This window comes from Perna viridis, chromosome 3, assembly GCF_037379345.1.
Source record: "Perna viridis isolate PV_CMFRI_1.1 ecotype Kerala chromosome 3, ASM3737934v1, whole genome shotgun sequence".
In the NCBI taxonomy this organism is placed as follows: domain Eukaryota; kingdom Metazoa; phylum Mollusca; class Bivalvia; order Mytilida; family Mytilidae; genus Perna; species Perna viridis.
In genome coordinates this window covers 11,404,400-11,432,273 of record NC_142447.1, presented here as the reverse complement: position 1 = coordinate 11,432,273, position 27,874 = coordinate 11,404,400, and the positions used below count along the sequence as shown (strand labels likewise).

General features: G+C 31.3%; 1 long non-coding RNA gene across 1 annotated transcript in view; it reads left to right on the top strand.

The window, feature by feature from the left end:
• Window positions 1–70: 70 nt before the first annotated feature.
• Window positions 71–27,874, top strand: part of LOC148620999 (uncharacterized) — a 43,452-nt gene continuing 15,648 nt past the window's right edge. Inside the window, exon 1 of the long non-coding RNA XR_015920835.1 lies at window positions 71–148. This is a non-coding gene — a long non-coding RNA (uncharacterized LOC148620999). The remainder of the gene's footprint in view (window positions 149–27,874) is intronic.

Genomic DNA, 27,874 nt, shown 5'->3' with positions numbered 1-27,874 from the left:
TTTTGGTTTAAATGATTTAAGTCAATATCAATATATTTGTTTTTAGTTTTCTTTAATTTTGATTTTTCAGAAAAAAAATGCGACCGGAAACGAAGTAAGCCACAATGAACCAAAATGCATAGTCATCTGTACATAAACAGTTTATACAGTAATTATTCTACCTATTTTTCTTTTTTTCATAATTCACTGAAATATTATTGTTATTGTTAAATAAATTAATTTAAGATAAATACTGTAATTTGATTGGTTAAAATAATTTTGTTATATCTCAATGGATAAAAAATATTGACAGTTAAATTCAGAGCTACTTTTCTCATGTTTAAAGATAAAAATATGTTTTAAAATTACTTTATAAGAATTGACCATGAAAAAATTTTGTCTATTGAAAAATTACATAAATTTTTCACGTGCAATTAACAATATGCACATGGAAAATTTATGTTATTTTTTCAATAGACAAAATTTTTATCATAGCCAATTCTTAAATAACACTATAACAGTGAAGTTGAAAGGCTAAAAACCACTAATTCCACTTTCCATAGGCTTCTATGCTAATTTCACAATATTCAATGGCTTCTCTGGACTTTGCCTTAACTTTAACCTGCAGAGGACTATATATCAGCATGATTCTACATATGTCAGCTCACAATCCTCAGAATGGCATGTGGGGTTAGCAGACTTGCAGTGCAGTACTGGTCACCGGAAGTGAAGGGTCTATAAATAGCATGGGAAATCCCAGTGTTTTCACAAGATAGGGGTATATTTAAAAATCATTATGGAGATTAGGCTTCACATCACAAGAAGCAAAATGCACCTATAAAATGTACAGAAATGTTTTTCCTTTCAGAAACTGTTTAAATTTTTTAAATAAGATGAGAACTTTTTTCACAGCACTATGAGGAACAGGGGTAATTTCTGCGTAGGACTATTTTTGCGTACGTTCCAAATGCTCATTGGTTGAATTGGTGGTCTGTAACCTAAAGAGTCACTTTTTGTCTTAGAAAAAATAAATAACTATACAGGTATCTTCCTACACACATACTGAATGCATTTGCAAAGTTTCAGTGAAATGTGACAAGCACTTTTTTAAATATTTGATTTTTAAATATAGGGTAACCAAGTTGTGCGAGCAAAAAAGTGACAATATTCTACCATACTTAAATGCATTAAATATTTGCAAAGAACTTTTTCTGACTTTTCAAATAAAAAATATCAATCACAACTTGTTTTTTAACAATATTAATGAAGAAATAGTTTTAAAAGTAATCATTTTCTGAGAAATTGGTCTATTTTTAAAAAATTATTTCTGACATGCCTCCCCCTTTTTCTTGATCACGTCAAAAATCCTAAATCTTTAAATTTTCACAAAAGGTGATATATTTGGCTTTAAATTTGTAAATACGGTGTTTTCACATTAAAACATGACCAGTAAAGGGCACCTAAAGCAAAAAAAGTACTCAATAATGGATTTTCCATGTTGCCATAGGGGAATGCTGATATGGCCTTAACCGCAGTAATGAAAGTGAGTTTTTCCTCATTTCTAACCTAATTTTTGCTCAAATCTATACAAAACTTGATTTCAAGTGCTTATTACCACCATATTTAGGTAAATATAGCCCTCAAAGTTTAATATTTGATATTTTTACTTAATTTTCTACACTTTTTACAAGATAGGACATAAAAATCAGCCAAAAAGACCAATTTTCAATAATTTGGACCTATAACTTAAAAAAATGCATATTTTGAAGGATTTTTGTAGTGTATTCCTCTCATGGCAAAGTTAACAAGATCTTCAAGTAGTTTAAAGCTATTTCAAAAAACTTTTCATTTTGCCATGGCTTCTACTTAAGGCTAAAAACCACTAATTCCACTTTCCATAGGCTTCTATGCTAATTTCACAATATTCAATGGCTTCTCTGGACTTTGCCTTAACTTTAACCTGCAGAGGACTATATATCAGCATGATTCTACATATGTCAGCTCACAATCCTCAGAATGGCATGTGGGGTTAGCAGACTTGCAGTGCAGTACTGGTCACCGGAAGTGAAGGGTCTATAAATAGCATGGGAAATCCCAGTGTTTTCACAAGATAGGGGTATATTTAAAAATCATTATGGAGATTAGGCTTCACATCACAAGAAGCAAAATGCACCTATAAAATGTACAGAAATGTTTTTCCTTTCAGAAACTGTTTAAATTTTTTAAATAAGATGAGAACTTTTTTCACAGCACTATGAGGAACAGGGGTAATTTCTGCGTAGGACTATTTTTGCGTACGTTCCAAATGCTCATTGGTTGAATTGGTGGTCTGTAACCTAAAGAGTCACTTTTTGTCTTAGAAAAAATAAATAACTATACAGGTATCTTCCTACACACATACTGAATGCATTTGCAAAGTTTCAGTGAAATGTGACAAGCACTTTTTTAAATATTTGATTTTTAAATATAGGGTAACCAAGTTGTGCGAGCAAAAAAGTGACAATATTCTACCATACTTAAATGCATTAAATATTTGCAAAGAACTTTTTCTGACTTTTCAAATAAAAAATATCAATCACAACTTGTTTTTTAACAATATTAATGAAGAAATAGTTTTAAAAGTAATCATTTTCTGAGAAATTGGTCTATTTTTAAAAAATTATTTCTGACATGCCTCCCCCTTTTTCTTGATCACGTCAAAAATCCTAAATCTTTAAATTTTCACAAAAGGTGATATATTTGGCTTTAAATTTGTAAATACGGTGTTTTCACATTAAAACATGACCAGTAAAGGGCACCTAAAGCAAAAAAAGTACTCAATAATGGATTTTCCATGTTGCCATAGGGGAATGCTGATATGGCCTTAACCGCAGTAATGAAAGTGAGTTTTTCCTCATTTCTAACCTAATTTTTGCTCAAATCTATACAAAACTTGATTTCAAGTGCTTATTACCACCATATTTAGGTAAATATAGCCCTCAAAGTTTAATATTTGATATTTTTACTTAATTTTCTACACTTTTTACAAGATAGGACATAAAAATCAGCCAAAAAGACCAATTTTCAATAATTTGGACCTATAACTTAAAAAAATGCATATTTTGAAGGATTTTTGTAGTGTATTCCTCTCATGGCAAAGTTAACAAGATCTTCAAGTAGTTTAAAGCTATTTCAAAAAACTTTTCATTTTGCCATGGCTTCTACTTAAGGCTAAAAACCACTAATTCCACTTTCCATAGGCTTCTATGCTAATTTCACAATATTCAATGGCTTCTCTGGACTTTGCCTTAACTTTAACCTGCAGAAGACTATATATCAGCATGATTCTACATATGTCAGCTCACAATCCTCAGAATGGCATGTGGGGTTAGCAGACTTGCAGTGCAGTACTGGTCACCGGAAGTGAAGGGTCTATAAATAGCATGGGAAATCCCAGTGTTTTCACAAGATAGGGGTATATTTAAAAATCATTATGGAGATTAGGCTTCACATCACAAGAAGCAAAATGCACCTATAAAATGTACAGAAATGTTTTTCCTTTCAGAAACTGTTTAAATTTTTTAAATAAGATGAGAACTTTTTTCACAGCACTATGAGGAACAGGGGTAATTTCTGCGTAGGACTATTTTTGCGTACGTTCCAAATGCTCATTGGTTGAATTGGTGGTCTGTAACCTAAAGAGTCACTTTTTGTCTTAGAAAAAATAAATAACTATACAGGTATCTTCCTACACACATACTGAATGCATTTGCAAAGTTTCAGTGAAATGTGACAAGCACTTTTTTAAATATTTGATTTTTAAATATAGGGTAACCAAGTTGTGCGAGCAAAAAAGTGACAATATTCTACCATACTTAAATGCATTAAATATTTGCAAAGAACTTTTTCTGACTTTTCAAATAAAAAATATCAATCACAACTTGTTTTTTAACAATATTAATGAAGAAATAGTTTTAAAAGTAATCATTTTCTGAGAAATTGGTCTATTTTTAAAAAATTATTTCTGACATGCCTCCCCCTTTTTCTTGATCACGTCAAAAATCCTAAATCTTTAAATTTTCACAAAAGGTGATATATTTGGCTTTAAATTTGTAAATACGGTGTTTTCACATTAAAACATGACCAGTAAAGGGCACCTAAAGCAAAAAAAGTACTCAATAATGGATTTTCCATGTTGCCATAGGGGAATGCTGATATGGCCTTAACCGCAGTAATGAAAGTGAGTTTTTCCTCATTTCTAACCTAATTTTTGCTCAAATCTATACAAAACTTGATTTCAAGTGCTTATTACCACCATATTTAGGTAAATATAGCCCTCAAAGTTTAATATTTGATATTTTTACTTAATTTTCTACACTTTTTACAAGATAGGACATAAAAATCAGCCAAAAAGACCAATTTTCAATAATTTGGACCTATAACTTAAAAAAATGCATATTTTGAAGGATTTTTGTAGTGTATTCCTCTCATGGCAAAGTTAACAAGATCTTCAAGTAGTTTAAAGCTATTTCAAAAAACTTTTCATTTTGCCATGGCTTCTACTTAAGGCTAAAAACCACTAATTCCACTTTCCATAGGCTTCTATGCTAATTTCACAATATTCAATGGCTTCTCTGGACTTTGCCTTAACTTTAACCTGCAGAGGACTATATATCAGCATGATTCTACATATGTCAGCTCACAATCCTCAGAATGGCATGTGGGGTTAGCAGACTTGCAGTGCAGTACTGGTCACCGGAAGTGAAGGGTCTATAAATAGCATGGGAAATCCCAGTGTTTTCACAAGATAGGGGTATATTTAAAAATCATTATGGAGATTAGGCTTCACATCACAAGAAGCAAAATGCACCTATAAAATGTACAGAAATGTTTTTCCTTTCAGAAACTGTTTAAATTTTTTAAATAAGATGAGAACTTTTTTCACAGCACTATGAGGAACAGGGGTAATTTCTGCGTAGGACTATTTTTGCGTACGTTCCAAATGCTCATTGGTTGAATTGGTGGTCTGTAACCTAAAGAGTCACTTTTTGTCTTAGAAAAAATAAATAACTATACAGGTATCTTCCTACACACATACTGAATGCATTTGCAAAGTTTCAGTGAAATGTGACAAGCACTTTTTTAAATATTTGATTTTTAAATATAGGGTAACCAAGTTGTGCGAGCAAAAAAGTGACAATATTCTACCATACTTAAATGCATTAAATATTTGCAAAGAACTTTTTCTGACTTTTCAAATAAAAAATATCAATCACAACTTGTTTTTTAACAATATTAATGAAGAAATAGTTTTAAAAGTAATCATTTTCTGAGAAATTGGTCTATTTTTAAAAAATTATTTCTGACATGCCTCCCCCTTTTTCTTGATCACGTCAAAAATCCTAAATCTTTAAATTTTCACAAAAGGTGATATATTTGGCTTTAAATTTGTAAATACGGTGTTTTCACATTAAAACATGACCAGTAAAGGGCACCTAAAGCAAAAAAAGTACTCAATAATGGATTTTCCATGTTGCCATAGGGGAATGCTGATATGGCCTTAACCGCAGTAATGAAAGTGAGTTTTTCCTCATTTCTAACCTAATTTTTGCTCAAATCTATACAAAACTTGATTTCAAGTGCTTATTACCACCATATTTAGGTAAATATAGCCCTCAAAGTTTAATATTTGATATTTTTACTTAATTTTCTACACTTTTTACAAGATAGGACATAAAAATCAGCCAAAAAGACCAATTTTCAATAATTTGGACCTATAACTTAAAAAAATGCATATTTTGAAGGATTTTTGTAGTGTATTCCTCTCATGGCAAAGTTAACAAGATCTTCAAGTAGTTTAAAGCTATTTCAAAAAACTTTTCATTTTGCCATGGCTTCTACTAAAGAGTCACTTTTTGTCTTAGAAAAAATAAATAACTATACAGGTATCTTCCTACACACATACTGAATGCATTTGCAAAGTTTCAGTGAAATGTGACAAGCACTTTTTTAAATATTTGATTTTTAAATATAGGGTAACCAAGTTGTGCGAGCAAAAAAGTGACAATATTCTACCATACTTAAATGCATTAAATATTTGCAAAGAACTTTTTCTGACTTTTCAAATAAAAAATATCAATCACAACTTGTTTTTTAACAATATTAATGAAGAAATAGTTTTAAAAGTAATCATTTTCTGAGAAATTGGTCTATTTTTAAAAAATTATTTCTGACATGCCTCCCCCTTTTTCTTGATCACGTCAAAAATCCTAAATCTTTAAATTTTCACAAAAGGTGATATATTTGGCTTTAAATTTGTAAATACGGTGTTTTCACATTAAAACATGACCAGTAAAGGGCACCTAAAGCAAAAAAAGTACTCAATAATGGATTTTCCATGTTGCCATAGGGGAATGCTGATATGGCCTTAACCGCAGTAATGAAAGTGAGTTTTTCCTCATTTCTAACCTAATTTTTGCTCAAATCTATACAAAACTTGATTTCAAGTGCTTATTACCACCATATTTAGGTAAATATAGCCCTCAAAGTTTAATATTTGATATTTTTACTTAATTTTCTACACTTTTTACAAGATAGGACATAAAAATCAGCCAAAAAGACCAATTTTCAATAATTTGGACCTATAACTTAAAAAAATGCATATTTTGAAGGATTTTTGTAGTGTATTCCTCTCATGGCAAAGTTAACAAGATCTTCAAGTAGTTTAAAGCTATTTCAAAAAACTTTTCATTTTGCCATGGCTTCTACTTAAGGCTAAAAACCACTAATTCCACTTTCCATAGGCTTCTATGCTAATTTCACAATATTCAATGGCTTCTCTGGACTTTGCCTTAACTTTAACCTGCAGAGGACTATATATCAGCATGATTCTACATATGTCAGCTCACAATCCTCAGAATGGCATGTGGGGTTAGCAGACTTGCAGTGCAGTACTGGTCACCGGAAGTGAAGGGTCTATAAATAGCATGGGAAATCCCAGTGTTTTCACAAGATAGGGGTATATTTAAAAATCATTATGGAGATTAGGCTTCACATCACAAGAAGCAAAATGCACCTATAAAATGTACAGAAATGTTTTTCCTTTCAGAAACTGTTTAAATTTTTTAAATAAGATGAGAACTTTTTTCACAGCACTATGAGGAACAGGGGTAATTTCTGCGTAGGACTATTTTTGCGTACGTTCCAAATGCTCATTGGTTGAATTGGTGGTCTGTAACCTAAAGAGTCACTTTTTGTCTTAGAAAAAATAAATAACTATACAGGTATCTTCCTACACACATACTGAATGCATTTGCAAAGTTTCAGTGAAATGTGACAAGCACTTTTTTAAATATTTGATTTTTAAATATAGGGTAACCAAGTTGTGCGAGCAAAAAAGTGACAATATTCTACCATACTTAAATGCATTAAATATTTGCAAAGAACTTTTTCTGACTTTTCAAATAAAAAATATCAATCACAACTTGTTTTTTAACAATATTAATGAAGAAATAGTTTTAAAAGTAATCATTTTCTGAGAAATTGGTCTATTTTTAAAAAATTATTTCTGACATGCCTCCCCCTTTTTCTTGATCACGTCAAAAATCCTAAATCTTTAAATTTTCACAAAAGGTGATATATTTGGCTTTAAATTTGTAAATACGGTGTTTTCACATTAAAACATGACCAGTAAAGGGCACCTAAAGCAAAAAAAGTACTCAATAATGGATTTTCCATGTTGCCATAGGGGAATGCTGATATGGCCTTAACCGCAGTAATGAAAGTGAGTTTTTCCTCATTTCTAACCTAATTTTTGCTCAAATCTATACAAAACTTGATTTCAAGTGCTTATTACCACCATATTTAGGTAAATATAGCCCTCAAAGTTTAATATTTGATATTTTTACTTAATTTTCTACACTTTTTACAAGATAGGACATAAAAATCAGCCAAAAAGACCAATTTTCAATAATTTGGACCTATAACTTAAAAAAATGCATATTTTGAAGGATTTTTGTAGTGTATTCCTCTCATGGCAAAGTTAACAAGATCTTCAAGTAGTTTAAAGCTATTTCAAAAAACTTTTCATTTTGCCATGGCTTCTACTTAAGGCTAAAAACCACTAATTCCACTTTCCATAGGCTTCTATGCTAATTTCACAATATTCAATGGCTTCTCTGGACTTTGCCTTAACTTTAACCTGCAGAGGACTATATATCAGCATGATTCTACATATGTCAGCTCACAATCCTCAGAATGGCATGTGGGGTTAGCAGACTTGCAGTGCAGTACTGGTCACCGGAAGTGAAGGGTCTATAAATAGCATGGGAAATCCCAGTGTTTTCACAAGATAGGGGTATATTTAAAAATCATTATGGAGATTAGGCTTCACATCACAAGAAGCAAAATGCACCTATAAAATGTACAGAAATGTTTTTCCTTTCAGAAACTGTTTAAATTTTTTAAATAAGATGAGAACTTTTTTCACAGCACTATGAGGAACAGGGGTAATTTCTGCGTAGGACTATTTTTGCGTACGTTCCAAATGCTCATTGGTTGAATTGGTGGTCTGTAACCTAAAGAGTCACTTTTTGTCTTAGAAAAAATAAATAACTATACAGGTATCTTCCTACACACATACTGAATGCATTTGCAAAGTTTCAGTGAAATGTGACAAGCACTTTTTTAAATATTTGATTTTTAAATATAGGGTAACCAAGTTGTGCGAGCAAAAAAGTGACAATATTCTACCATACTTAAATGCATTAAATATTTGCAAAGAACTTTTTCTGACTTTTCAAATAAAAAATATCAATCACAACTTGTTTTTTAACAATATTAATGAAGAAATAGTTTTAAAAGTAATCATTTTCTGAGAAATTGGTCTATTTTTAAAAAATTATTTCTGACATGCCTCCCCCTTTTTCTTGATCACGTCAAAAATCCTAAATCTTTAAATTTTCACAAAAGGTGATATATTTGGCTTTAAATTTGTAAATACGGTGTTTTCACATTAAAACATGACCAGTAAAGGGCACCTAAAGCAAAAAAAGTACTCAATAATGGATTTTCCATGTTGCCATAGGGGAATGCTGATATGGCCTTAACCGCAGTAATGAAAGTGAGTTTTTCCTCATTTCTAACCTAATTTTTGCTCAAATCTATACAAAACTTGATTTCAAGTGCTTATTACCACCATATTTAGGTAAATATAGCCCTCAAAGTTTAATATTTGATATTTTTACTTAATTTTCTACACTTTTTACAAGATAGGACATAAAAATCAGCCAAAAAGACCAATTTTCAATAATTTGGACCTATAACTTAAAAAAATGCATATTTTGAAGGATTTTTGTAGTGTATTCCTCTCATGGCAAAGTTAACAAGATCTTCAAGTAGTTTAAAGCTATTTCAAAAAACTTTTCATTTTGCCATGGCTTCTACTTAAGGCTAAAAACCACTAATTCCACTTTCCATAGGCTTCTATGCTAATTTCACAATATTCAATGGCTTCTCTGGACTTTGCCTTAACTTTAACCTGCAGAGGACTATATATCAGCATGATTCTACATATGTCAGCTCACAATCCTCAGAATGGCATGTGGGGTTAGCAGACTTGCAGTGCAGTACTGGTCACCGGAAGTGAAGGGTCTATAAATAGCATGGGAAATCCCAGTGTTTTCACAAGATAGGGGTATATTTAAAAATCATTATGGAGATTAGGCTTCACATCACAAGAAGCAAAATGCACCTATAAAATGTACAGAAATGTTTTTCCTTTCAGAAACTGTTTAAATTTTTTAAATAAGATGAGAACTTTTTTCACAGCACTATGAGGAACAGGGGTAATTTCTGCGTAGGACTATTTTTGCGTACGTTCCAAATGCTCATTGGTTGAATTGGTGGTCTGTAACCTAAAGAGTCACTTTTTGTCTTAGAAAAAATAAATAACTATACAGGTATCTTCCTACACACATACTGAATGCATTTGCAAAGTTTCAGTGAAATGTGACAAGCACTTTTTTAAATATTTGATTTTTAAATATAGGGTAACCAAGTTGTGCGAGCAAAAAAGTGACAATATTCTACCATACTTAAATGCATTAAATATTTGCAAAGAACTTTTTCTGACTTTTCAAATAAAAAATATCAATCACAACTTGTTTTTTAACAATATTAATGAAGAAATAGTTTTAAAAGTAATCATTTTCTGAGAAATTGGTCTATTTTTAAAAAATTATTTCTGACATGCCTCCCCCTTTTTCTTGATCACGTCAAAAATCCTAAATCTTTAAATTTTCACAAAAGGTGATATATTTGGCTTTAAATTTGTAAATACGGTGTTTTCACATTAAAACATGACCAGTAAAGGGCACCTAAAGCAAAAAAAGTACTCAATAATGGATTTTCCATGTTGCCATAGGGGAATGCTGATATGGCCTTAACCGCAGTAATGAAAGTGAGTTTTTCCTCATTTCTAACCTAATTTTTGCTCAAATCTATACAAAACTTGATTTCAAGTGCTTATTACCACCATATTTAGGTAAATATAGCCCTCAAAGTTTAATATTTGATATTTTTACTTAATTTTCTACACTTTTTACAAGATAGGACATAAAAATCAGCCAAAAAGACCAATTTTCAATAATTTGGACCTATAACTTAAAAAAATGCATATTTTGAAGGATTTTTGTAGTGTATTCCTCTCATGGCAAAGTTAACAAGATCTTCAAGTAGTTTAAAGCTATTTCAAAAAACTTTTCATTTTGCCATGGCTTCTACTTAAGGCTAAAAACCACTAATTCCACTTTCCATAGGCTTCTATGCTAATTTCACAATATTCAATGGCTTCTCTGGACTTTGCCTTAACTTTAACCTGCAGAGGACTATATATCAGCATGATTCTACATATGTCAGCTCACAATCCTCAGAATGGCATGTGGGGTTAGCAGACTTGCAGTGCAGTACTGGTCACCGGAAGTGAAGGGTCTATAAATAGCATGGGAAATCCCAGTGTTTTCACAAGATAGGGGTATATTTAAAAATCATTATGGAGATTAGGCTTCACATCACAAGAAGCAAAATGCACCTATAAAATGTACAGAAATGTTTTTCCTTTCAGAAACTGTTTAAATTTTTTAAATAAGATGAGAACTTTTTTCACAGCACTATGAGGAACAGGGGTAATTTCTGCGTAGGACTATTTTTGCGTACGTTCCAAATGCTCATTGGTTGAATTGGTGGTCTGTAACCTAAAGAGTCACTTTTTGTCTTAGAAAAAATAAATAACTATACAGGTATCTTCCTACACACATACTGAATGCATTTGCAAAGTTTCAGTGAAATGTGACAAGCACTTTTTTAAATATTTGATTTTTAAATATAGGGTAACCAAGTTGTGCGAGCAAAAAAGTGACAATATTCTACCATACTTAAATGCATTAAATATTTGCAAAGAACTTTTTCTGACTTTTCAAATAAAAAATATCAATCACAACTTGTTTTTTAACAATATTAATGAAGAAATAGTTTTAAAAGTAATCATTTTCTGAGAAATTGGTCTATTTTTAAAAAATTATTTCTGACATGCCTCCCCCTTTTTCTTGATCACGTCAAAAATCCTAAATCTTTAAATTTTCACAAAAGGTGATATATTTGGCTTTAAATTTGTAAATACGGTGTTTTCACATTAAAACATGACCAGTAAAGGGCACCTAAAGCAAAAAAAGTACTCAATAATGGATTTTCCATGTTGCCATAGGGGAATGCTGATATGGCCTTAACCGCAGTAATGAAAGTGAGTTTTTCCTCATTTCTAACCTAATTTTTGCTCAAATCTATACAAAACTTGATTTCAAGTGCTTATTACCACCATATTTAGGTAAATATAGCCCTCAAAGTTTAATATTTGATATTTTTACTTAATTTTCTACACTTTTTACAAGATAGGACATAAAAATCAGCCAAAAAGACCAATTTTCAATAATTTGGACCTATAACTTAAAAAAATGCATATTTTGAAGGATTTTTGTAGTGTATTCCTCTCATGGCAAAGTTAACAAGATCTTCAAGTAGTTTAAAGCTATTTCAAAAAACTTTTCATTTTGCCATGGCTTCTACTTAAGGCTAAAAACCACTAATTCCACTTTCCATAGGCTTCTATGCTAATTTCACAATATTCAATGGCTTCTCTGGACTTTGCCTTAACTTTAACCTGCAGAGGACTATATATCAGCATGATTCTACATATGTCAGCTCACAATCCTCAGAATGGCATGTGGGGTTAGCAGACTTGCAGTGCAGTACTGGTCACCGGAAGTGAAGGGTCTATAAATAGCATGGGAAATCCCAGTGTTTTCACAAGATAGGGGTATATTTAAAAATCATTATGGAGATTCGGCTTCACATCACAAGAAGCAAAATGCACCTATAAAATGTACAGAAATGTTTTTCCTTTCAGAAACTGTTTAAATTTTTTAAATAAGATGAGAACTTTTTTCACAGCACTATGAGGAACAGGGGTAATTTCTGCGTAGGACTATTTTTGCGTACGTTCCAAATGCTCATTGGTTGAATTGGTGGTCTGTAATCTAAAGAGTCACTTTTTGTCTTAGAAAAAATAAATAACTATACAGGTATCTTCCTACACACATACTGAATGCATTTGCAAAGTTTCAGCGAAATGTGACAAGCACTTTTTTAAATATTTGATTTTTAAATATAGGGTAACCAAGTTGTGCGAGCAAAAAAGTGACAATATTCTACCATACTTAAATGCATTAAATATTTGCAAAGAACTTTTTCTGACTTTTCAAATAAAAAATATCAATCACAACTTGTTTTTTAACAATATTAATGAAGAAATAGTTTTAAAAGTAATCATTTTCTGAGAAATTGGTCTATTTTTAAAAAATTATTTCTGACATGCCTCCCCCTTTTTCTTGATCACGTCAAAAATCCTAAATCTTTAAATTTTCACAAAAGGTGATATATTTGGCTTTAAATTTGTAAATACGGTGTTTTCACATTAAAACATGACCAGTAAAGGGCACCTAAAGCAAAAAAAGTACTCAATAATGGATTTTCCATGTTGCCATAGGGGAATGCTGATATGGCCTTAACCGCAGTAATGAAAGTGAGTTTTTCCTCATTTCTAACCTAATTTTTGCTCAAATCTATACAAAACTTGATTTCAAGTGCTTATTACCACCATATTTAGGTAAATATAGCCCTCAAAGTTTAATATTTGATATTTTTACTTAATTTTCTACACTTTTTACAAGATAGGACATAAAAATCAGCCAAAAAGACCAATTTTCAATAATTTGGACCTATAACTTAAAAAAATGCATATTTTGAAGGATTTTTGTAGTGTATTCCTCTCATGGCAAAGTTAACAAGATCTTCAAGTAGTTTAAAGCTATTTCAAAAAACTTTTCATTTTGCCATGGCTTCTACTTAAGGCTAAAAACCACTAATTCCACTTTCCATAGGCTTCTATGCTAATTTCACAATATTCAATGGCTTCTCTGGACTTTGCCTTAACTTTAACCTGCAGAGGACTATATATCAGCATGATTCTACATATGTCAGCTCACAATCCTCAGAATGGCATGTGGGGTTAGCAGACTTGCAGTGCAGTACTGGTCACCGGAAGTGAAGGGTCTATAAATAGCATGGGAAATCCCAGTGTTTTCACAAGATAGGGGTATATTTAAAAATCATTATGGAGATTAGGCTTCACATCACAAGAAGCAAAATGCACCTATAAAATGTACAGAAATGTTTTTCCTTTCAGAAACTGTTTAAATTTTTTAAATAAGATGAGAACTTTTTTCACAGCACTATGAGGAACAGGGGTAATTTCTGCGTAGGACTATTTTTGCGTACGTTCCAAATGCTCATTGGTTGAATTGGTGGTCTGTAACCTAAAGAGTCACTTTTTGTCTTAGAAAAAATAAATAACTATACAGGTATCTTCCTACACACATACTGAATGCATTTGCAAAGTTTCAGTGAAATGTGACAAGCACTTTTTTAAATATTTGATTTTTAAATATAGGGTAACCAAGTTGTGCGAGCAAAAAAGTGACAATATTCTACCATACTTAAATGCATTAAATATTTGCAAAGAACTTTTTCTGACTTTTCAAATAAAAAATATCAATCACAACTTGTTTTTTAACAATATTAATGAAGAAATAGTTTTAAAAGTAATCATTTTCTGAGAAATTGGTCTATTTTTAAAAAATTATTTCTGACATGCCTCCCCCTTTTTCTTGATCACGTCAAAAATCCTAAATCTTTAAATTTTCACAAAAGGTGATATATTTGGCTTTAAATTTGTAAATACGGTGTTTTCACATTAAAACATGACCAGTAAAGGGCACCTAAAGCAAAAAAAGTACTCAATAATGGATTTTCCATGTTGCCATAGGGGAATGCTGATATGGCCTTAACCGCAGTAATGAAAGTGAGTTTTTCCTCATTTCTAACCTAATTTTTGCTCAAATCTATACAAAACTTGATTTCAAGTGCTTATTACCACCATATTTAGGTAAATATAGCCCTCAAAGTTTAATATTTGATATTTTTACTTAATTTTCTACACTTTTTACAAGATAGGACATAAAAATCAGCCAAAAAGACCAATTTTCAATAATTTGGACCTATAACTTAAAAAAATGCATATTTTGAAGGATTTTTGTAGTGTATTCCTCTCATGGCAAAGTTAACAAGATCTTCAAGTAGTTTAAAGCTATTTCAAAAAAACTTTTCATTTTGCCATGGCTTCTACTTAAGGCTAAAAACCACTAATTCCACTTTCCATAGGCTTCTATGCTAATTTCACAATATTCAATGGCTTCTCTGGACTTTGCCTTAACTTTAACCTGCAGAGGACTATATATCAGCATGATTCTACATATGTCAGCTCACAATCCTCAGAATGGCATGTGGGGTTAGCAGACTTGCAGTGCAGTACTGGTCACCGGAAGTGAAGGGTCTATAAATAGCATGGGAAATCCCAGTGTTTTCACAAGATAGGGGTATATTTAAAAATCATTATGGAGATTAGGCTTCACATCACAAGAAGCAAAATGCACCTATAAAATGTACAGAAATGTTTTTCCTTTCAGAAACTGTTTAAATTTTTTAAATAAGATGAGAACTTTTTTCACAGCACTATGAGGAACAGGGGTAATTTCTGCGTAGGACTATTTTTGCGTACGTTCCAAATGCTCATTGGTTGAATTGGTGGTCTGTAACCTAAAGAGTCACTTTTTGTCTTAGAAAAAATAAATAACTATACAGGTATCTTCCTACACACATACTGAATGCATTTGCAAAGTTTCAGTGAAATGTGACAAGCACTTTTTTAAATATTTGATTTTTAAATATAGGGTAACCAAGTTGTGCGAGCAAAAAAGTGACAATATTCTACCATACTTAAATGCATTAAATATTTGCAAAGAACTTTTTCTGACTTTTCAAATAAAAAATATCAATCACAACTTGTTTTTTAACAATATTAATGAAGAAATAGTTTTAAAAGTAATCATTTTCTGAGAAATTGGTCTATTTTTAAAAAATTATTTCTGACATGCCTCCCCCTTTTTCTTGATCACGTCAAAAATCCTAAATCTTTAAATTTTCACAAAAGGTGATATATTTGGCTTTAAATTTGTAAATACGGTGTTTTCACATTAAAACATGACCAGTAAAGGGCACCTAAAGCAAAAAAAGTACTCAATAATGGATTTTCCATGTTGCCATAGGGGAATGCTGATATGGCCTTAACCGCAGTAATGAAAGTGAGTTTTTCCTCATTTCTAACCTAATTTTTGCTCAAATCTATACAAAACTTGATTTCAAGTGCTTATTACCACCATATTTAGGTAAATATAGCCCTCAAAGTTTAATATTTGATATTTTTACTTAATTTTCTACACTTTTTACAAGATAGGACATAAAAATCAGCCAAAAAGACCAATTTTCAATAATTTGGACCTATAACTTAAAAAAATGCATATTTTGAAGGATTTTTGTAGTGTATTCCTCTCATGGCAAAGTTAACAAGATCTTCAAGTAGTTTAAAGCTATTTCAAAAAACTTTTCATTTTGCCATGGCTTCTACTTAAGGCTAAAAACCACTAATTCCACTTTCCATAGGCTTCTATGCTAATTTCACAATATTCAATGGCTTCTCTGGACTTTGCCTTAACTTTAACCTGCAGAGGACTATATATCAGCATGATTCTACATATGTCAGCTCACAATCCTCAGAATGGCATGTGGGGTTAGCAGACTTGCAGTGCAGTACTGGTCACCGGAAGTGAAGGGTCTATAAATAGCATGGGAAATCCCAGTGTTTTCACAAGATAGGGGTATATTTAAAAATCATTATGGAGATTAGGCTTCACATCACAAGAAGCAAAATGCACCTATAAAATGTACAGAAATGTTTTTCCTTTCAGAAACTGTTTAAATTTTTTAAATAAGATGAGAACTTTTTTCACAGCACTATGAGGAACAGGGGTAATTTCTGCGTAGGACTATTTTTGCGTACGTTCCAAATGCTCATTGGTTGAATTGGTGGTCTGTAACCTAAAGAGTCACTTTTTGTCTTAGAAAAAATAAATAACTATACAGGTATCTTCCTACACACATACTGAATGCATTTGCAAAGTTTCAGTGAAATGTGACAAGCACTTTTTTAAATATTTGATTTTTAAATATAGGGTAACCAAGTTGTGCGAGCAAAAAAGTGACAATATTCTACCATACTTAAATGCATTAAATATTTGCAAAGAACTTTTTCTGACTTTTCAAATAAAAAATATCAATCACAACTTGTTTTTTAACAATATTAATGAAGAAATAGTTTTAAAAGTAATCATTTTCTGAGAAATTGGTCTATTTTTAAAAAATTATTTCTGACATGCCTCCCCCTTTTTCTTGATCACGTCAAAAATCCTAAATCTTTAAATTTTCACAAAAGGTGATATATTTGGCTTTAAATTTGTAAATACGGTGTTTTCACATTAAAACATGACCAGTAAAGGGCACCTAAAGCAAAAAAAGTACTCAATAATGGATTTTCCATGTTGCCATAGGGGAATGCTGATATGGCCTTAACCGCAGTAATGAAAGTGAGTTTTTCCTCATTTCTAACCTAATTTTTGCTCAAATCTATACAAAACTTGATTTCAAGTGCTTATTACCACCATATTTAGGTAAATATAGCCCTCAAAGTTTAATATTTGATATTTTTACTTAATTTTCTACACTTTTTACAAGATAGGACATAAAAATCAGCCAAAAAGACCAATTTTCAATAATTTGGACCTATAACTTAAAAAAATGCATATTTTGAAGGATTTTTGTAGTGTATTCCTCTCATGGCAAAGTTAACAAGATCTTCAAGTAGTTTAAAGCTATTTCAAAAAACTTTTCATTTTGCCATGGCTTCTACTTAAGGCTAAAAACCACTAATTCCACTTTCCATAGGCTTCTATGCTAATTTCACAATATTCAATGGCTTCTCTGGACTTTGCCTTAACTTTAACCTGCAGAGGACTATATATCAGCATGATTCTACATATGTCAGCTCACAATCCTCAGAATGGCATGTGGGGTTAGCAGACTTGCAGTGCAGTACTGGTCACCGGAAGTGAAGGGTCTATAAATAGCATGGGAAATCCCAGTGTTTTCACAAGATAGGGGTATATTTAAAAATCATTATGGAGATTAGGCTTCACATCACAAGAAGCAAAATGCACCTATAAAATGTACAGAAATGTTTTTCCTTTCAGAAACTGTTTAAATTTTTTAAATAAGATGAGAACTTTTTTCACAGCACTATGAGGAACAGGGGTAATTTCTGCGTAGGACTATTTTTGCGTACGTTCCAAATGCTCATTGGTTGAATTGGTGGTCTGTAACCTAAAGAGTCACTTTTTGTCTTAGAAAAAATAAATAACTATACAGGTATCTTTCTACACACATACTGAATGCATTTGCAAAGTTTCAGTGAAATGTGACAAGCACTTTTTTAAATATTTGATTTTTAAATATAGGGTAACCAAGTTGTGCGAGCAAAAAAGTGACAATATTCTACCATACTTAAATGCATTAAATATTTGCAAAGAACTTTTTCTGACTTTTCAAATAAAAAATATCAATCACAACTTGTTTTTTAACAATATTAATGAAGAAATAGTTTTAAAAGTAATCATTTTCTGAGAAATTGGTCTATTTTTAAAAAATTATTTCTGACATGCCTCCCCCTTTTTCTTGATCACGTCAAAAATCCTAAATCTTTAAATTTTCACAAAAGGTGATATATTTGGCTTTAAATTTGTAAATACGGTGTTTTCACATTAAAACATGACCAGTAAAGGGCACCTAAAGCAAAAAAAGTACTCAATAATGGATTTTCCATGTTGCCATAGGGGAATGCTGATATGGCCTTAACCGCAGTAATGAAAGTGAGTTTTTCCTCATTTCTAACCTAATTTTTGCTCAAATCTATACAAAACTTGATTTCAAGTGCTTATTACCACCATATTTAGGTAAATATAGCCCTCAAAGTTTAATATTTGATATTTTTACTTAATTTTCTACACTTTTTACAAGATAGGACATAAAAATCAGCCAAAAAGACCAATTTTCAATAATTTGGACCTATAACTTAAAAAAATGCATATTTTGAAGGATTTTTGTAGTGTATTCCTCTCATGGCAAAGTTAACAAGATCTTCAAGTAGTTTAAAGCTATTTCAAAAAACTTTTCATTTTGCCATGGCTTCTACTTAAGGCTAAAAACCACTAATTCCACTTTCCATAGGCTTCTATGCTAATTTCACAATATTCAATGGCTTCTCTGGACTTTGCCTTAACTTTAACCTGCAGAGGACTATATATCAGCATGATTCTACATATGTCAGCTCACAATCCTCAGAATGGCATGTGGGGTTAGCAGACTTGCAGTGCAGTACTGGTCACCGGAAGTGAAGGGTCTATAAATAGCATGGGAAATCCCAGTGTTTTCACAAGATAGGGGTATATTTAAAAATCATTATGGAGATTAGGCTTCACATCACAAGAAGCAAAATGCACCTATAAAATGTACAGAAATGTTTTTCCTTTCAGAAACTGTTTAAATTTTTTAAATAAGATGAGAACTTTTTTCACAGCACTATGAGGAACAGGGGTAATTTCTGCGTAGGACTATTTTTGCGTACGTTCCAAATGCTCATTGGTTGAATTGGTGGTCTGTAACCTAAAGAGTCACTTTTTGTCTTAGAAAAAATAAATAACTATACAGGTATCTTCCTACACACATACTGAATGCATTTGCAAAGTTTCAGTGAAATGTGACAAGCACTTTTTTAAATATTTGATTTTTAAATATAGGGTAACCAAGTTGTGCGAGCAAAAAAGTGACAATATTCTACCATACTTAAATGCATTAAATATTTGCAAAGAACTTTTTCTGACTTTTCAAATAAAAAATATCAATCACAACTTGTTTTTTAACAATATTAATGAAGAAATAGTTTTAAAAGTAATCATTTTCTGAGAAATTGGTCTATTTTTAAAAAATTATTTCTGACATGCCTCCCCCTTTTTCTTGATCACGTCAAAAATCCTAAATCTTTAAATTTTCACAAAAGGTGATATATTTGGCTTTAAATTTGTAAATACGGTGTTTTCACATTAAAACATGACCAGTAAAGGGCACCTAAAGCAAAAAAAGTACTCAATAATGGATTTTCCATGTTGCCATAGGGGAATGCTGATATGGCCTTAACCGCAGTAATGAAAGTGAGTTTTTCCTCATTTCTAACCTAATTTTTGCTCAAATCTATACAAAACTTGATTTCAAGTGCTTATTACCACCATATTTAGGTAAATATAGCCCTCAAAGTTTAATATTTGATATTTTTACTTAATTTTCTACACTTTTTACAAGATAGGACATAAAAATCAGCCAAAAAGACCAATTTTCAATAATTTGGACCTATAACTTAAAAAAATGCATATTTTGAAGGATTTTTGTAGTGTATTCCTCTCATGGCAAAGTTAACAAGATCTTCAAGTAGTTTAAAGCTATTTCAAAAAACTTTTCATTTTGCCATGGCTTCTACTTAAGGCTAAAAACCACTAATTCCACTTTCCATAGGCTTCTATGCTAATTTCACAATATTCAATGGCTTCTCTGGACTTTGCCTTAACTTTAACCTGCAGAGGACTATATATCAGCATGATTCTACATATGTCAGCTCACAATCCTCAGAATGGCATGTGGGGTTAGCAGACTTGCAGTGCAGTACTGGTCACCGGAAGTGAAGGGTCTATAAATAGCATGGGAAATCCCAGTGTTTTCACAAGATAGGGGTATATTTAAAAATCATTATGGAGATTAGGCTTCACATCACAAGAAGCAAAATGCACCTATAAAATGTACAGAAATGTTTTTCCTTTCAGAAACTGTTTAAATTTTTTAAATAAGATGAGAACTTTTTTCACAGCACTATGAGGAACAGGGGTAATTTCTGCGTAGGACTATTTTTGCGTACGTTCCAAATGCTCATTGGTTGAATTGGTGGTCTGTAACCTAAAGAGTCACTTTTTGTCTTAGAAAAAATAAATAACTATACAGGTATCTTCCTACACACATACTGAATGCATTTGCAAAGTTTCAGTGAAATGTGACAAGCACTTTTTTAAATATTTGATTTTTAAATATAGGGTAACCAAGTTGTGCGAGCAAAAAAGTGACAATATTCTACCATACTTAAATGCATTAAATATTTGCAAAGAACTTTTTCTGACTTTTCAAATAAAAAATATCAATCACAACTTGTTTTTTAACAATATTAATGAAGAAATAGTTTTAAAAGTAATCATTTTCTGAGAAATTGGTCTATTTTTAAAAAATTATTTCTGACATGCCTCCCCCTTTTTCTTGATCACGTCAAAAATCCTAAATCTTTAAATTTTCACAAAAGGTGATATATTTGGCTTTAAATTTGTAAATACGGTGTTTTCACATTAAAACATGACCAGTAAAGGGCACCTAAAGCAAAAAAAGTACTCAATAATGGATTTTCCATGTTGCCATAGGGGAATGCTGATATGGCCTTAACCGCAGTAATGAAAGTGAGTTTTTCCTCATTTCTAACCTAATTTTTGCTCAAATCTATACAAAACTTGATTTCAAGTGCTTATTACCACCATATTTAGGTAAATATAGCCCTCAAAGTTTAATATTTGATATTTTTACTTAATTTTCTACACTTTTTACAAGATAGGACATAAAAATCAGCCAAAAAGACCAATTTTCAATAATTTGGACCTATAACTTAAAAAAATGCATATTTTGAAGGATTTTTGTAGTGTATTCCTCTCATGGCAAAGTTAACAAGATCTTCAAGTAGTTTAAAGCTATTTCAAAAAACTTTTCATTTTGCCATGGCTTCTACTTAAGAGTCACTTTTTGTCTTAGAAAAAATAAATAACTATACAGGTATCTTCCTACACACATACTGAATGCATTTGCAAAGTTTCAGTGAAATGTGACAAGCACTTTTTTAAATATTTGATTTTTAAATATAGGGTAACCAAGTTGTGCGAGCAAAAAAGTGACAATATTCTACCATACTTAAATGCATTAAATATTTGCAAAGAACTTTTTCTGACTTTTCAAATAAAAAATATCAATCACAACTTGTTTTTTAACAATATTAATGAAGAAATAGTTTTAAAAGTAATCATTTTCTGAGAAATTGGTCTATTTTTAAAAAATTATTTCTGACATGCCTCCCCCTTTTTCTTGATCACGTCAAAAATCCTAAATCTTTAAATTTTCACAAAAGGTGATATATTTGGCTTTAAATTTGTAAATACGGTGTTTTCACATTAAAACATGACCAGTAAAGGGCACCTAAAGCAAAAAAAGTACTCAATAATGGATTTTCCATGTTGCCATAGGGGAATGCTGATATGGCCTTAACCGCAGTAATGAAAGTGAGTTTTTCCTCATTTCTAACCTAATTTTTGCTCAAATCTATACAAAACTTGATTTCAAGTGCTTATTACCACCATATTTAGGTAAATATAGCCCTCAAAGTTTAATATTTGATATTTTTACTTAATTTTCTACACTTTTTACAAGATAGGACATAAAAATCAGCCAAAAAGACCAATTTTCAATAATTTGGACCTATAACTTAAAAAAATGCATATTTTGAAGGATTTTTGTAGTGTATTCCTCTCATGGCAAAGTTAACAAGATCTTCAAGTAGTTTAAAGCTATTTCAAAAAACTTTTCATTTTGCCATGGCTTCTACTTAAGGCTAAAAACCACTAATTCCACTTTCCATAGGCTTCTATGCTAATTTCACAATATTCAATGGCTTCTCTGGACTTTGCCTTAACTTTAACCTGCAGAGGACTATATATCAGCATGATTCTACATATGTCAGCTCACAATCCTCAGAATGGCATGTGGGGTTAGCAGACTTGCAGTGCAGTACTGGTCACCGGAAGTGAAGGGTCTATAAATAGCATGGGAAATCCCAGTGTTTTCACAAGATAGGGGTATATTTAAAAATCATTATGGAGATTAGGCTTCACATCACAAGAAGCAAAATGCACCTATAAAATGTACAGAAATGTTTTTCCTTTCAGAAACTGTTTAAATTTTTTAAATAAGATGAGAACTTTTTTCACAGCACTATGAGGAACAGGGGTAATTTCTGCGTAGGACTATTTTTGCGTACGTTCCAAATGCTCATTGGTTGAATTGGTGGTCTGTAACCTAAAGAGTCACTTTTTGTCTTAGAAAAAATAAATAACTATACAGGTATCTTCCTACACACATACTGAATGCATTTGCAAAGTTTCAGTGAAATGTGACAAGCACTTTTTTAAATATTTGATTTTTAAATATAGGGTAACCAAGTTGTGCGAGCAAAAAAGTGACAATATTCTACCATACTTAAATGCATTAAATATTTGCAAAGAACTTTTTCTGACTTTTCAAATAAAAAATATCAATCACAACTTGTTTTTTAACAATATTAATGAAGAAATAGTTTTAAAAGTAATCATTTTCTGAGAAATTGGTCTATTTTTAAAAAATTATTTCTGACATGCCTCCCCCTTTTTCTTGATCACGTCAAAAATCCTAAATCTTTAAATTTTCACAAAAGGTGATATATTTGGCTTTAAATTTGTAAATACGGTGTTTTCACATTAAAACATGACCAGTAAAGGGCACCTAAAGCAAAAAAAGTACTCAATAATGGATTTTCCATGTTGCCATAGGGGAATGCTGATATGGCCTTAACCGCAGTAATGAAAGTGAGTTTTTCCTCATTTCTAACCTAATTTTTGCTCAAATCTATACAAAACTTGATTTCAAGTGCTTATTACCACCATATTTAGGTAAATATAGCCCTCAAAGTTTAATATTTGATATTTTTACTTAATTTTCTACACTTTTTACAAGATAGGACATAAAAATCAGCCAAAAAGACCAATTTTCAATAATTTGGACCTATAACTTAAAAAAATGCATATTTTGAAGGATTTTTGTAGTGTATTCCTCTCATGGCAAAGTTAACAAGATCTTCAAGTAGTTTAAAGCTATTTCAAAAAACTTTTCATTTTGCCATGGCTTCTACTTAAGAGTCACTTTTTGTCTTAGAAAAAATAAATAACTATACAGGTATCTTCCTACACACATACTGAATGCATTTGCAAAGTTTCAGTGAAATGTGACAAGCACTTTTTTAAATATTTGATTTTTAAATATAGGGTAACCAAGTTGTGCGAGCAAAAAAGTGACAATATTCTACCATACTTAAATGCATTAAATATTTGCAAAGAACTTTTTCTGACTTTTCAAATAAAAAATATCAATCACAACTTGTTTTTTAACAATATTAATGAAGAAATAGTTTTAAAAGTAATCATTTTCTGAGAAATTGGTCTATTTTTAAAAAATTATTTCTGACATGCCTCCCCCTTTTTCTTGATCACGTCAAAAATCCTAAATCTTTAAATTTTCACAAAAGGTGATATATTTGGCTTTAAATTTGTAAATACGGTGTTTTCACATTAAAACATGACCAGTAAAGGGCACCTAAAGCAAAAAAAGTACTCAATAATGGATTTTCCATGTTGCCATAGGGGAATGCTGATATGGCCTTAACCGCAGTAATGAAAGTGAGTTTTTCCTCATTTCTAACCTAATTTTTGCTCAAATCTATACAAAACTTGATTTCAAGTGCTTATTACCACCATATTTAGGTAAATATAGCCCTCAAAGTTTAATATTTGATATTTTTACTTAATTTTCTACACTTTTTACAAGATAGGACATAAAAATCAGCCAAAAAGACCAATTTTCAATAATTTGGACCTATAACTTAAAAAAATGCATATTTTGAAGGATTTTTGTAGTGTATTCCTCTCATGGCAAAGTTAACAAGATCTTCAAGTAGTTTAAAGCTATTTCAAAAAACTTTTCATTTTGCCATGGCTTCTACTTAAGGCTAAAAACCACTAATTCCACTTTCCATAGGCTTCTATGCTAATTTCACAATATTCAATGGCTTCTCTGGACTTTGCCTTAACTTTAACCTGCAGAGGACTATATATCAGCATGATTCTACATATGTCAGCTCACAATCCTCAGAATGGCATGTGGGGTTAGCAGACTTGCAGTGCAGTACTGGTCACCGGAAGTGAAGGGTCTATAAATAGCATGGGAAATCCCAGTGTTTTCACAAGATAGGGGTATATTTAAAAATCATTATGGAGATTAGGCTTCACATCACAAGAAGCAAAATGCACCTATAAAATGTACAGAAATGTTTTTCCTTTCAGAAACTGTTTAAATTTTTTAAATAAGATGAGAACTTTTTTCACAGCACTATGAGGAACAGGGGTAATTTCTGCGTAGGACTATTTTTGCGTACGTTCCAAATGCTCATTGGTTGAATTGGTGGTCTGTAACCTAAAGAGTCACTTTTTGTCTTAGAAAAAATAAATAACTATACAGGTATCTTCCTACACACATACTGAATGCATTTGCAAAGTTTCAGTGAAATGTGACAAGCACTTTTTTAAATATTTGATTTTTAAATATAGGGTAACCAAGTTGTGCGAGCAAAAAAGTGACAATATTCTACCATACTTAAATGCATTAAATATTTGCAAAGAACTTTTTCTGACTTTTCAAATAAAAAATATCAATCACAACTTGTTTTTTAACAATATTAATGAAGAAATAGTTTTAAAAGTAATCATTTTCTGAGAAATTGGTCTATTTTTAAAAAATTATTTCTGACATGCCTCCCCCTTTTTCTTGATCACGTCAAAAATCCTAAATCTTTAAATTTTCACAAAAGGTGATATATTTGGCTTTAAATTTGTAAATACGGTGTTTTCACATTAAAACATGACCAGTAAAGGGCACCTAAAGCAAAAAAAGTACTCAATAATGGATTTTCCATGTTGCCATAGGGGAATGCTGATATGGCCTTAACCGCAGTAATGAAAGTGAGTTTTTCCTCATTTCTAACCTAATTTTTGCTCAAATCTATACAAAACTTGATTTCAAGTGCTTATTACCACCATATTTAGGTAAATATAGCCCTCAAAGTTTAATATTTGATATTTTTACTTAATTTTCTACACTTTTTACAAGATAGGACATAAAAATCAGCCAAAAAGACCAATTTTCAATAATTTGGACCTATAACTTAAAAAAATGCATATTTTGAAGGATTTTTGTAGTGTATTCCTCTCATGGCAAAGTTAACAAGATCTTCAAGTAGTTTAAAGCTATTTCAAAAAACTTTTCATTTTGCCATGGCTTCTACTTAAGGCTAAAAACCACTAATTCCACTTTCCATAGGCTTCTATGCTAATTTCACAATATTCAATGGCTTCTCTGGACTTTGCCTTAACTTTAACCTGCAGAGGACTATATATCAGCATGATTCTACATATGTCAGCTCACAATCCTCAGAATGGCATGTGGGGTTAGCAGACTTGCAGTGCAGTACTGGTCACCGGAAGTGAAGGGTCTATAAATAGCATGGGAAATCCCAGTGTTTTCACAAGATAGGGGTATATTTAAAAATCATTATGGAGATTAGGCTTCACATCACAAGAAGCAAAATGCACCTATAAAATGTACAGAAATGTTTTTCCTTTCAGAAACTGTTTAAATTTTTTAAATAAGATGAGAACTTTTTTCACAGCACTATGAGGAACAGGGGTAATTTCTGCGTAGGACTATTTTTGCGTACGTTCCAAATGCTCATTGGTTGAATTGGTGGTCTGTAACCTAAAGAGTCACTTTTTGTCTTAGAAAAAATAAATAACTATACAGGTATCTTCCTACACACATACTGAATGCATTTGCAAAGTTTCAGTGAAATGTGACAAGCACTTTTTTAAATATTTGATTTTTAAATATAGGGTAACCAAGTTGTGCGAGCAAAAAAGTGACAATATTCTACCATACTTAAATGCATTAAATATTTGCAAAGAACTTTTTCTGACTTTTCAAATAAAAAATATCAATCACAACTTGTTTTTTAACAATATTAATGAAGAAATAGTTTTAAAAGTAATCATTTTCTGAGAAATTGGTCTATTTTTAAAAAATTATTTCTGACATGCCTCCCCCTTTTTCTTGATCACGTCAAAAATCCTAAATCTTTAAATTTTCACAAAAGGTGATATATTTGGCTTTAAATTTGTAAATACGGTGTTTTCACATTAAAACATGACCAGTAAAGGGCACCTAAAGCAAAAAAAGTACTCAATAATGGATTTTCCATGTTGCCATAGGGGAATGCTGATATGGCCTTAACCGCAGTAATGAAAGTGAGTTTTTCCTCATTTCTAACCTAATTTTTGCTCAAATCTATACAAAACTTGATTTCAAGTGCTTATTACCACCATATTTAGGTAAATATAGCCCTCAAAGTTTAATATTTGATATTTTTACTTAATTTTCTACACTTTTTACAAGATAGGACATAAAAATCAGCCAAAAAGACCAATTTTCAATAATTTGGACCTATAACTTAAAAAAATGCATATTTTGAAGGATTTTTGTAGTGTATTCCTCTCATGGCAAAGTTAACAAGATCTTCAAGTAGTTTAAAGCTATTTCAAAAAACTTTTCATTTTGCCATGGCTTCTACTTAAGGCTAAAAACCACTAATTCCACTTTCCATAGGCTTCTATGCTAATTTCACAATATTCAATGGCTTCTCTGGACTTTGCCTTAACTTTAACCTGCAGAGGACTATATATCAGCATGATTCTACATATGTCAGCTCACAATCCTCAGAATGGCATGTGGGGTTAGCAGACTTGCAGTGCAGTACTGGTCACCGGAAGTGAAGGGTCTATAAATAGCATGGGAAATCCCAGTGTTTTCACAAGATAGGGGTATATTTAAAAATCATTATGGAGATTAGGCTTCACATCACAAGAAGCAAAATGCACCTATAAAATGTACAGAAATGTTTTTCCTTTCAGAAACTGTTTAAATTTTTTAAATAAGATGAGAACTTTTTTCACAGCACTATGAGGAACAGGGGTAATTTCTGCGTAGGACTATTTTTGCGTACGTTCCAAATGCTCATTGGTTGAATTGGTGGTCTGTAACCTAAAGAGTCACTTTTTGTCTTAGAAAAAATAAATAACTATACAGGTATCTTCCTACACACATACTGAATGCATTTGCAAAGTTTCAGTGAAATGTGACAAGCACTTTTTTAAATATTTGATTTTTAAATATAGGGTAACCAAGTTGTGCGAGCAAAAAAGTGACAATATTCTACCATACTTAAATGCATTAAATATTTGCAAAGAACTTT